The 12,111-nt window shown below is 42.5% G+C and overlaps 1 protein-coding gene across 1 annotated transcript in view; it reads right to left on the bottom strand.

The window, feature by feature from the left end:
* Positions 1–12,111, bottom strand: part of ablim1b (actin binding LIM protein 1b) — a 254,903-nt gene that overhangs the window by 229,744 nt on the left and 13,048 nt on the right. The window lies entirely within an intron of this gene.

Genomic DNA, 12,111 nt, shown 5'->3' with positions numbered 1-12,111 from the left:
AGATTGTAAGACACAGAATTTATAGCAAAAGTTTACAGTGTGATGCAACTGAAATTATATATTGAAAAGACCTGGATTATTTGTTAAATCTCTCACCTTTTAGAATGACCATCTTGGTTTCAGTTCTTTCATATGTAAGTCACAAAACCTTTTCAAAAGTTACATTCTCAAGTGAACTTTAACAATTGGTGTCATGTCGTCATCATTGACTGTAACATCTTTTTGGGACGTCCTGCAGTTGAGTAAGGTGCTATATAAATGCAAGTCTTTTTGGTTCTACTTAGATCACATTTGATGAACTGTAATTGTCCAGAAGTCCCTTCTGTAGTTTAGCCAAACTGAAAAAGTGATTTGATTTGATTACTTTTTGCCACTGCAGAAGGGCTTAAAATTCAGTTGAGTTAAAATTTAAGTCCACTTTCACGTGGGTTTTTGACAGAGAACACGACAATAATCAAGAAGTAGTTGTTAGCATTTGGATGTTCGCAAGAGGCGCTGTTTGGACATCAGTCTCAGATGGGCGACTGGTCTGACCAGTTGACAAAGCTTTCTACTGTTACACTTGTTTGATTAAACACAGTCTCAGTTATTAAGAAAGCATACTGCTTTGTTTGCTTATTATGATCAATGAACAACTCCTTTCAGTTTGAGCAAGATTTAACTGGGATACACTTACATATTAACCCTGACCCAAGCTTGTTTGTACAAATCCATTAGTCAAGGCCTGCAGTCAGAAAAAAGATTGAAACCTTTTCCCCTAAGTGCCTGAGTCAGAGGCTGAATGTATACAAGACCATTGATTATATTCTCTGAATCATTAATCCTTCAAGTTTTTAAGCAAAATTATCTTGATCCTGAAATTGCAAACACATTTTCTAAATTCCTGACTCTCCTATTTCCACAAAAAATTAACTTATTTCGCAGCATACAGGAATTCATCTAATTGTGTCTGTGCTGGGTCTCTGATAAATGTACTCATTTAGTTTCATTTCCCTTCCTTTTTCAACTTTAAATTAGTGAGTGTCTTTTTCGAAACCATCATAAAGTTTGCTTCCACAGCTGTGTGTGGGAGGTAATAACCATGCACCCGAAAAACATTTCTCTGAATCTCTCCTTTCGTTCTTTTAGTAATGGCCATATATTTGCATTCACATGTGCCAACTGACCAGATTAAACAATTTTCCCCTTTTAGTCCAACCTTATAAACAGGCGTGTGGGAATACGAGGAAGCTTAGTAAGGAAGGACTCAACAGGGAGTGCCAAGAAGAAAGCAACAGGAGGTTCCCAGTTTTTCTTGGGGGGTGGGGAGGTGGGAGTGGGGGTGGTCAGGGTCGGAAGTTATCACTGTGGCTGTGGTGCAATTAAAATGCACAGAAATGGAGGAACAGATACCCCAACAAGCCGCAACAACTTGCCAAATGGCCTCCAGTGAAGCTGCAGTTGTACAGGTGTGCAAGAGATGCAGAAGATCCAGAGTTTACCATCAGATGGGTAATGCACTGCTGCCACAGAATGTGGGTGTCCTGAGACACTGTCATAGAGCTATGTCAACAGCTGGACTGGAACCTGAGACCTGACGGAGTGGGGTTCATTGCATCCCAATAGTCGTCAAGGTGTCAAGCTATACTAAAAACATTTATGCAACTGCCTGCTTCCAAGGTTCCACTGGGGACATGTGTGGAATCTCATAACACTACCTTAAATATATCAAGGCAGGTGAAATAACTCCAGAGGTCAATATCCCATCACCAAGTCACCCTTTAGTTACACATGGTGAGTCCTTGACACTGATTCAGCCTTCTTAGAACCAGCTTCCAGAGTGAACAGAAACTCTCACAGTCCTCCCTGTCAGCTAATCCTCCCTGATTGGACCACTCAGGAAACTCTTATTCTACAAGGTCCACTTGGCTCACTTTGTTACAATCACAACAGCAGGTACCAACTCAACATGTGCCAGATCACACTGCTTCATCTCATTCCTCCCTGACAGCACAGGCGGTAGACTTTGGAAATATAGCTGGCTTTTCCTCGGTGCAGGGCACTACAGATTCTACAAAAGGTGCACTGAGAATGCTATAACATAACACAGCTAACTTCATCAACAGAAAGGAATTCGATTCCATCAATGGACAGGTCATCTGTGATCATTGGAATCACATCTTAGAAGTATGTGCCAGATACCCTGGAAGCTGCCAAATAGCCTATATCCTTGACCAGTGAGCCTGACTTCGGTGGTAGGCAAGTTGTTGGAGGGAATCGTGAGGGACAGGATGTACATGTATTTGGAAAGGCAAGGACTGATTCGGGAGAGTCAACATGGCTTTATGCATGGGAAATCATGTCTCACAAACGGGATTGAGTATTTTGAAGAAGTAACAAAGAGGATTGATGAAGGCAGAGCGGTAAATGTGATCTATATGGACTTCAGTAAGGTTTTTGACAAGATTTCCCATGGGAGACTGATTAGCAAGGTTAGATCTCATGGAATACAGGGAGAACTAGCCATTTGGATACAGAACTGGCTGAAAGGTAGAAGACAGAGGGTGGTGGTGGACGGTTGTTTTTCAGACTGGAGGCCTGTGACCAGTGGAGTGCCACAAGAATTAATGCTGGTCCCTCTACTTTTTGTCATTTATATAAATGATCTGGATGTGAGCATAAGAGATATAGTTAGTAAGTTTGCAGATGACACCAAAATTGGAGGTGTAGTGGACAGCGAAGAAGGTTACCTCAGTTTACAACAGGATTTTAATCAGATGAGCCAATGGGCTGAGAAGTGGCAGATGGAGTTTAATTCAGATAAATGCAAGGTGCTACATTTTGGGAAAGCAAATCTTAGCAGGACTTATACACTTAATGGTAAGGTCCTAGGGAGTGTTGCTGAACAAAGAGACCTGGGAGTGCAGGTTCATAGCTCCTTGAAAGTGGAGTCGCAGGTAGATAGGATAGTGAAGAAGGAGTTTTGTATGCTTTCCTTTATTGGTCAGAGTATTGAGTACAGGAGTTGGGAGATCTTGTTGCAGCTGTACAGGACATTGGTTAGGCCACTGTTGGAATATTGCATGCAATTCTGGTCTCCTTCCTACCGGAAAGATGTTGTGAAACTTGAAAGGGTTCAGAAAGGATTTACAAGGATGTTGCCAGGGTTGGAGGATCTGAATAGAGAGAGGCTGAATAGGTTGGGGCTGTTTTCCCTGGAGCGTCGGAGGCTAAGGGGTGACCTTATAGAGGTTTACAAAATTATGAGGAGCATGGATAGGATAAATAGACAAAGTCTTTTCCCTGGGGCTGGGGAGTCCAGAACTAGAGGGCATAGGTTTGGGGTGAGAGGGGCAACGTTTTCACTCAAGAGGGTGGTACGTGTATGGAATGAGCTGCCAGAGGATGTGGTGGAGGCTGGTACAATTGCAATATTTAATAGGCATTTGGATGGGTATATGAACAGGAAGGGTTTGGAGGGATATGGGCCAGGTGCTGGCAGGTGGGACTAGATTGGGTTGGGATATCTGGTCGGCATGAACGGGTTGGACCGAAGGGTCTGTTTCCATGCTGTACATCTCTATGACTCTATGACTTAAGAATGCTCATGCTCCTGCTTAATTTCAAGGGACAGGTGCCTTACAAGGATAATTACTGGATCCCAAGGATTACTTTCAGAAACCATGCGTAATGACTCTGTTGCACAGCCTCTGACAGAGACAGAATATTGCCCATCCTTTGACCAGGACGACCACAAAGCAGATGACTTGCCTGCAGAACTTACTGTTCTGATGCTTGGATTGATCTGGAAACTTGCAGTACACTCCAGACATGTGCTAAACTCTGAAGAATTGGAGATTGCTGCAGTCTTCCAAAGAAAAAGATGAGAATATTGAACAGAAGGAATATTATCTTCTGCATGACAGAGCAGTGCAATGTTAGGCATAACAAACTGAATAGGGCTTAATTCACATTCGGTTCCATGAGACGTGAGTTGGGTATAGTGATCACCTGTTGACTGCAAATATGTTGCTGCTCAAAAGGGAAGTGGTCCCTGCCTGTTCCCAGATGGAAATGCAACTTTGTTAATTTTTCTTTACTTCGACTGTTGTTGAATAAAAGTGTACATTTTCAACCATTTGCAGACATTCCAGTATATGATACTTTCATATTAATCAATGAGATGATGCTAGGCTACACTTGGCATGGAGGAAAGATTGACTCTCTTACACAGGCTTCAGAGATGGAATCATGCTAAGGGTAGGTAAACTGTGAAACTTGGTTCTTAAAAAGGTAATACATTTACAAATGTGCCCTTATGTTTGCAATAAACTATCATCTGTGCAACCGTCATGCCCCAGTGCATTTTTTGGTTCCCCTCCCACTGTACGCACTATTGAAGGGCAGCTCCTAGTGGGCGTGCTTCACTTGGACTTTGAAAATGGCACTGGTGCAAGGAATCCCAGCACGTCCTTCTCTGGCAACAGAAATGATACTGGGATACCATACAGACATGTTGCAGTGTTAATAAGTGAGTTGTGGAAAATAGTATAAGGAAGCCATCTATAACTCAGGGAGAGAATCCTTCATGAAACTTGCTAAAATTGACAGTTAGCTGATTTTGGTACAATTAAGGCCATATATTGAGAAGAGTGAACACCATAGTTCCAATAATGACAACAGAATGTTTCACATGAGCATTAATCACTTGTCTGCAGGAAGCTGACAGCATAATCTCAGTGGTCTTGTTTTCTCTTAAATTGTATTTTTAAAATAAAATTGCATTAAGAACTCATGCAGCAACACTCTCTTCAATACTTTGGATCTGTTTCTGCAGATTGTGGGAGCAACAATGGTTTTAAATTTAGAGAGATTTCTCTTAGCGAGTTTTGAGAAGATTTATAGCTCAGGTTGAGGTTCTGGATGTAGGATTGCTTGCTGAGCTGGAAGGTCTGTTTTCAGACGTGTCATCACCATTTACAAACTACCTTGCAAGAACTGTAACAAACACTACATTGGACAAACAGGCAGAAAACTAGTCACCAGGATACATGAACATCAACTAGCCACAAAAAGACATGACCACCCTCACTAGTATCCTTACATATGGATGAAATGACACTACTTCAACTAGGACAACATCCATCCTAGGATGAGCCAAACTGTGACATGCATGAGAATTCCTAGAAGCTTGGCATTCTAACCAGAACTCTATCAACAAACAGATTAACTTGGATCGCATTTACCACCCCTGAGAAAAAGAACAGGAAATGACCACCATAGAAAATGATGTCACCACAGGAAATGACATCACCAACCCTAGGAAATTCAAACATATAAATAGAAAGCGGGCTACACCACCAGTGCTGCATTTGGAGGCTCTCTGAAGATGTTACCTAGTATGGCAATGAAACATCTGAAAATGAACCTTCCAGCTCAGCAAGCAAACCTATATCCAGAGTTGCCTTCTCCAGCACCTTGTGATTAAAAACATGCATTTGAGGACAGTATTGATATCATCTATAAAAAGGCTGAATTTGGCAGAGTGTGGCATCAAGGAGCTCTCAGAAAATTAGTAAGGGAAAGTAGCCATAGTCCTAGTGGAGCACTGGGCTACTCTCTCATTAGAAAGAGACAACTGGTGGTAGTTTAACTCGAGGATCACCATACCTCAAGTGAGGGGCAAGTTTGAGAAGGGATGTCCTTCATGGTAACCTTGACTGGTGCTGGATTTGAATCCATGCTGTTGGCAACACTCTACATTCACAAAACAGGCATCCAGCCAACTGAACTATCCAACCAACCAACTGTGTATCAACATCCTCTGATAGATTCAGAAATCTGTGAATATTCATCCTCAGCTCCCTCTGGTCTTGCATCTACTTCAAATTCCAAAAAGATAGTTTGTACTGCATCACTATGCTGTTCTTCCCAAACTGCATCATTTCAAACTGGTTTAGATTAGATTCCCTACAATGTGGAAACAAGCCCTTCGGCCCAATAAGTCCACACCGACCCTCCGAAGAGTAACCCACCCAGACCCATTTCCCTGTGACTAATGCACCTTTACACTATGGGCAATTTAGCATGGTCAATTCACCTAACCTGCACATCTTTAGACTGGGAGGAAACCGGAGCACCTGGACACAGGGAGAATGTGCAAACTCCACACAGACAGTCACCTGAGGCTGGAATCAAACCTGGGTCCCTGGTGCTGTGAAGCAGCAGTGCTAACCACTGAGCTACTGTGCCACCCTCAATTTAATTTACATTAAGTTTTATCAGCCATTTGTTTGTCCACTCACCAAAGCAGATTCATGTTCGTGTAGTTGGTTATCATCCTCCTAATTATTTACTACATTTCTCACACAGTAGTACAACAGTACCATTTACCTCAAAACAATATTTCCAATTTCAAGTCACTTACATCCATCAGAAAAGGCCATGGCTCTAACATTAATTCCTGAAAGGTCCCATGGCATACATGTCTCCAGTCTTAAAACATGGCTGTATTATTCTCCATGACAAATTGTGCAGTAATGTTTACGATCACATTAGTCATGTATGGAGGATGGAGCGTGCTACGATAGGACAACTTGTTAAACCCAACAGCAACATCTGGCATCCACACATGCACAGTGAAGTACAGAAACCTGGAAGTTACTGTTAGTAATACCCCACATCCCTACATGGCATGATGTTTTATCTTTGACAGTGGAAGCCAGACAATAATAATGTAATGTCATGGACTTAGGTGAACTGTCTATTTGCTTTATTTTAACAACGGCTGAAAAAGCTAAGACAGCTCCTTCAGCAAGCTTTTAATATTATAGTGGATGACAAGGTAATAATTATTAGAAACAACCTCCACCGTCCTCAAAAAAATGTTTAAAATGTATGGAATCTTATCACCTCAGAAGAAAATTAATATTACTTATTTTTAAAACATTCATCGTATTTTAGTTTTTTTTCTGTTTTTCTCTTTATCTCCCTCCCTTAAACTTTCTTTCATTCGCCAACTTTACGATTATTTAAATATAATGTAAGTAAGTGTGTTCTGCTTCTTGGTTTACCGCCTACAATTCTCAATCCACATGACTGAAGGGCATCAAGCACGCAAAATGACTGTGGCAACTGTATATAAGATTAACTTCCCTAATCTCCAAAAGGAAAACCGGGACTAACAATTCTCCTTCCATGAATACTCTTGTTTTATTTTATGCTGCATCTGAAGGCAATTTTATCCAGTGCATTGGCTGTAAATCACAGAACTTGTGGTGTTGGAAATATAACCTGACCAATTACTCAGTCATGTGGTAGCTACATAATGGAAGTCTTCTTGAGATAGTTGAAACTGCATGGAACAAAGGCATGTGTTAAAGTAAATAGCTGTACTGTTCCTCATGAGAGAAAAAACAGGAATTACATTATTATTACAATTGAGACAGATGCTTACACAAACTCAATGGGCCATGGAATCAACTGACCAGTCAGATGTTAAGAAATGAATAAACAGATAGAAATAACAATTGAGCACAAGTCTCAGGTTCTTAAAAACTTTCACATATGAATCAAATTTGAGCTTTCACATCAGACAGTGTGAATGTACATTGGACAATCACTCAATGTCAATGAGTATAAAGTCAAATAATAATCTCCTTAGAGAAATCATGGACTTGACCAAACTGTTTAACAATTAAGTAATAGAAGTGAATTTCAAGTCTCATCTACTACAGACATGTGTCATAATGTGTCTGAATTGTGGGTTGATTGAAAATCTCTAGCTTATGAAAACAGACACAATTGAAGTTCTCTTATTTTTTTTAAAAAAGAGAGTTAATTGATTGAACATCCAGAGTCAAAGGTGTGGCGCTGAAAAAGCACAGCAGGTCAGGTAACATCCGAGGAACAGGAGAATCAACATTTCAGGCATACACCTCATTGAAAATGGGGGGGTGAGGCAAAGGGGCTGAAGATAAATGGAAGGAGGGTGGGGCTGGAGGGGTGGAAGGTAGCTTGGAGGGCGATAGGTAGGTGAAGGTGGGGGTGATGGTGATGGTGATAGGTTGGAGCGGGAGATGGAGTGGATGAAAGGAAGATAGAGTGGGAGGACAGTCTAAGACAGCAGTGCTGTGTTGGAGGGTTGGATCTGGGATAAGGTGGGGGAGAGGGCAGATAAGGAAACTGGTGAAATCGATGTTGATGCCTTATGGTTGGAGGATCCCAAGGAGGAAGATGAGGTGCTCTTCCTCCAGGTGTCAGGTGGCTTGGATTTGGCAGTGGAGGTAGCCCAATACTTGCATTACCTCGGCAGAGAGGGAGGGAGAATTGAAGTGGTTCGCCACAGGGTTGTGGGGTTGTTTAGTGCATGTGTCCCAGAGATGTTCCCTGAACCGTTCCACAAATTAGAGTCCTGCCTCCCCAATGTAGCAGAGACCACAACGAGAGCAATGGACACAGTAGGTGAGGTGTTTGGATGTGCAGGAAAATCTCTGCCGGATGTGGAAGGATCCTTTGGGGCCTTGGATGGAGATGAATGGGGTGGTGTGGGCACAGGTTTTACACCACTTGTGGTGACAAAGGAAGGTACTGGGATTGGAAGGTACGTTGGTTGGGGGGGGGGGGGGGGGGGGGAGGTGTAGCGTGAATCTAATGAGGGAGTAGCAAAGGAAATGGTCTCTGCAGAATGCTGAAAGGAGTGGGGAGGAAAATATATCTCTGGTGGTGGGATCTGACTGTAGGTGATGGAAATGGCAGAGGATGATGCATTGGTTCTAGAGATTGGTGGATGGAAGGTGAGGATCTGAAAGGGTTCGGTCTTTTTTTTAATTTGGAGGGGTAGGGTTCAGGCGGAAGTGCAGGAAGTGGAGAAGATGTGCTGGAGTGCATTGTTGACCACGTCAACAATAGAAGGGGAAATTGTGGTCTTTGAAGTAGGAGGCCATCTGGAATGTTCGGGAGTGGAATTGATCCTCCTGGAAGCAGATGTGGCCGAGATGGAGGAATCGGGAATAAGGGATAGCATTTTTACAGGACGAGGGACTAGGTGTAGTCCAGATAGCTGTGGGAGTCTGTGGATTTGAAATGGATCTCGGTGTTGAGTCATCGCCGGAAATGGAGATGGAGAGGTCCAGGAAGGGGAGGGAGGTGTCTGAGATGATCCAGCATGGACAGCATTGGGCTATGCCTTTGGTCCGGACGAAGTGGGAGGATTTGAAGGAGAAGTTGTTGAGGGTGAGGACCAGTTCAGCTAATCGAATGAGTGTGTCGGCGGAGAGGTACTGGTTGGGTTGGTGGGAGACGATGAAATGGAGGGCTTGGAGGCCTTCACCATGGCGGACGGACATGTACAGGGACTGGATGTCCACAGTGAAGATGAGGCAATGGGGGCCAGGGAACCAAAGATCATGAAGGAGATGCAGGACGTGGGTGCTGTACTGAATATGTGTGGGGAGTTCCTGGACCAAGGGGGACAGGACGGTATCAAGGTATGAGCAGATAAGCTCGGTTGGGTAGGAGCAGGCAGAGACAATGGGAAGTCTACCAGGGTAGTCAGATTTGTCAATTTAAGGTAAGAACTTCCTGATGCTATAAAGAAATATATTGCAAAAGTTAGGTTAAGCGTAAGTCCATAGTAAAGAACATACTAAATAGGAATAAACTAATTCAGTAAGTAATAGTTGTATCGTACAAAACTTGGAAAAATCTGTCGTTTGAGGGAAAATGTTTTAAAAATGTGAAAATAATTGAGAAGACTAGACCTCTTTATTTCCAAAAAAGATTCTGACAACGACATTGATCCAAAATATCAATTCTGTTTCTCTCTCCACAGTTTATGCCTGACCTGTGAGTATTTCCAACACTGATTTTATTTCATGTTTAAAAAGTATTTGGTATTAAGTCTGGTATTTTTCATTTATTTATTAAACTGTGTGTATTGATGGATGTTATTCCAAATGGATTCATAATGGACAAGGTGTACTTCAGAGGGGCTGTACCTGAGAGGAAACAAAGTGCTGAATTTTACTTCAGGTATCCAGACTCCAGCTTCAGAGTTAAAAAGCAGCTCCTGAGCCCACACTGGCCAGTAATGGGATCACTGGATCCTAAGGCTGTTGGGCAGACTCCTGCATGTGGCCAGCCTCATCAGAAGATCAGTTAAAACTCTAGCAGTATTAGGAGAGATGGGTGACACTGATCAGAGATCTTGAGGATGTGTCAAAATGGTGTTGTCCGCAAACAGGTATGTAAACAAACTGGAAGGCAGTGGGCTCCGTGGACAGATAGGAAACCTCTCCAAGGAGTAATTCGGGTGACAAGAGTCTGCTGTTTATATCTGTAGCTACTTCTTTGGGCCAGGAAGTCTCCAGTTCTAATGTACCATGAGCTGTTGCATGAAAGGCAATTCCTGCCAATTTACTTCCAGACCATTAAATGGTTCCTTTTTGAGCAATGGGACATTGGAACATAGGACATAGGAACACAGCACATAAGAGTTGAATTAGGCCATTTGGCTCTTTGAAGTGGTGGTGATGGAAACAATAAAAGAGAGAAATCCCTTGACACTGACTTTTCTCAGATGCATCTGTCCATGACATCATAAGTAGGAGTGACCATCGAATGGGCCTTGAGCAGATAAAGTCCCATCTTCATTCTGGGATACCTTCCATCATGTTCAATGGCATTACCCCTTTGCTAGAGAGGACAGATTTTAGACAGTTCTAAGGACTCAAACTGGGTATCCATGAGGCACTGTGGGGCCATCTGCATCAACAAAATTCTATTAAACTACAATCTATAATGCCATGGTCCAATGTGTCTCTCTCTCTACCACTGCCATCAAACCACAAGCTCAACTCTGGTTCAAAGAAGAATGCAGGAGGGCATGTCAGAAGCATATCTAAAATGAGGTGTCATCCCAGTGAAGGTACAACACAGGACTATACGTATGCCAAACAGCAGAAAAAGCAAGTTTATATGGAGCTAAACTATCTTCAAAGAGTGGGGGAGTCCATCACAACAATGCAAAAGACAAGGCTAATGCATTTGTAGCCACCTTCAGCCAGATTTGCTGAGTGGATGATGGCTTTGTCTCAGTCTCCTCCTGAGCTCCCCACTTCACAGATACCAGTCTCAATCAATTCAACTAATGCAATTCACTCCATGGGATATCAAAAATGTGCCCAACAATGTGGAAAATTGCCCACATATGTCCAATCCACAAAAAGCAGGATTAATCAAACCCAACTCATCCATCCACTCTCAATCTTCAACAAAGTGATGGAAGTTGTCATCAACAGTGCTATCAAGTGACACATGCAGAATAATAACCTTCTTACTGATACTCAGTTTGGGTTCTGTCAGGGCTGCACAACTTCTGACTTCATTACAGTTCGGTCCAAATGCAGGCAAAGGCATCAGACTCCAGAGGTGAAGAGACAGTGACTGCTCTTGACATCATTCGACCAAGTACAACATCAAGGAGTCTGAGCAAAATTGAAATCATACAAATACTGTGACAGCAAGAATAGTTCAGAAGCTAGGAATTCACAAAGGATAAAGTTAGGAGTGTGGTGGAATCCTCTCCATTTGCCTGGATGGGAGCAGCTTCAATACTCCAGAAGCTCATGTTGTGTTGGAATACTTGCAATGCTGTTAGGAAGGGAGGTCCAGAAATGAGTTAGTCAATTTTAATGAGTGAGTGAGTGACTGAGTGCCTTTAATTGTGCCAGATTGCCAGACTCTGGGCCAGGCACCAAATCTACCTGCTGTCCACTGTTTGGCAATTCTCATGCCAACAAGGCATTATGGTCATAGTTTCCCATTATTTTACAAACTCTTTGTCTCCATTCCAGCCACCTTAATGCCGTAAAATTCAGCCCAAAATAGTTTTTTCCAAATTTCCAACAGCCTGTTCAGTTTGCAATAGTATTTGCAACAGGGAGTGTCCGTAAATGGAAAAGTGTTTTCTCCCCACCCATTATTTATTCAGTCATCTGCACAAAGTTTTAGAGTTGATTTTATTTTTGAGTATGATATCATATGGACTGTTTTGATAGAGCCCATGACAGAGGTATCAAACAAGTGCCTAGTTGTATCGCCAGGGAAACAGAATAGGGAAGGGAGGGAAGC

This window comes from Chiloscyllium punctatum, chromosome 38 (genome assembly GCF_047496795.1).
Source record: "Chiloscyllium punctatum isolate Juve2018m chromosome 38, sChiPun1.3, whole genome shotgun sequence".
Lineage (NCBI taxonomy): Eukaryota > Metazoa > Chordata > Chondrichthyes > Orectolobiformes > Hemiscylliidae > Chiloscyllium > Chiloscyllium punctatum.
Note: the sequence above shows the minus strand (reverse complement) of the source record. Positions and strands in the feature narration are given on the sequence as shown.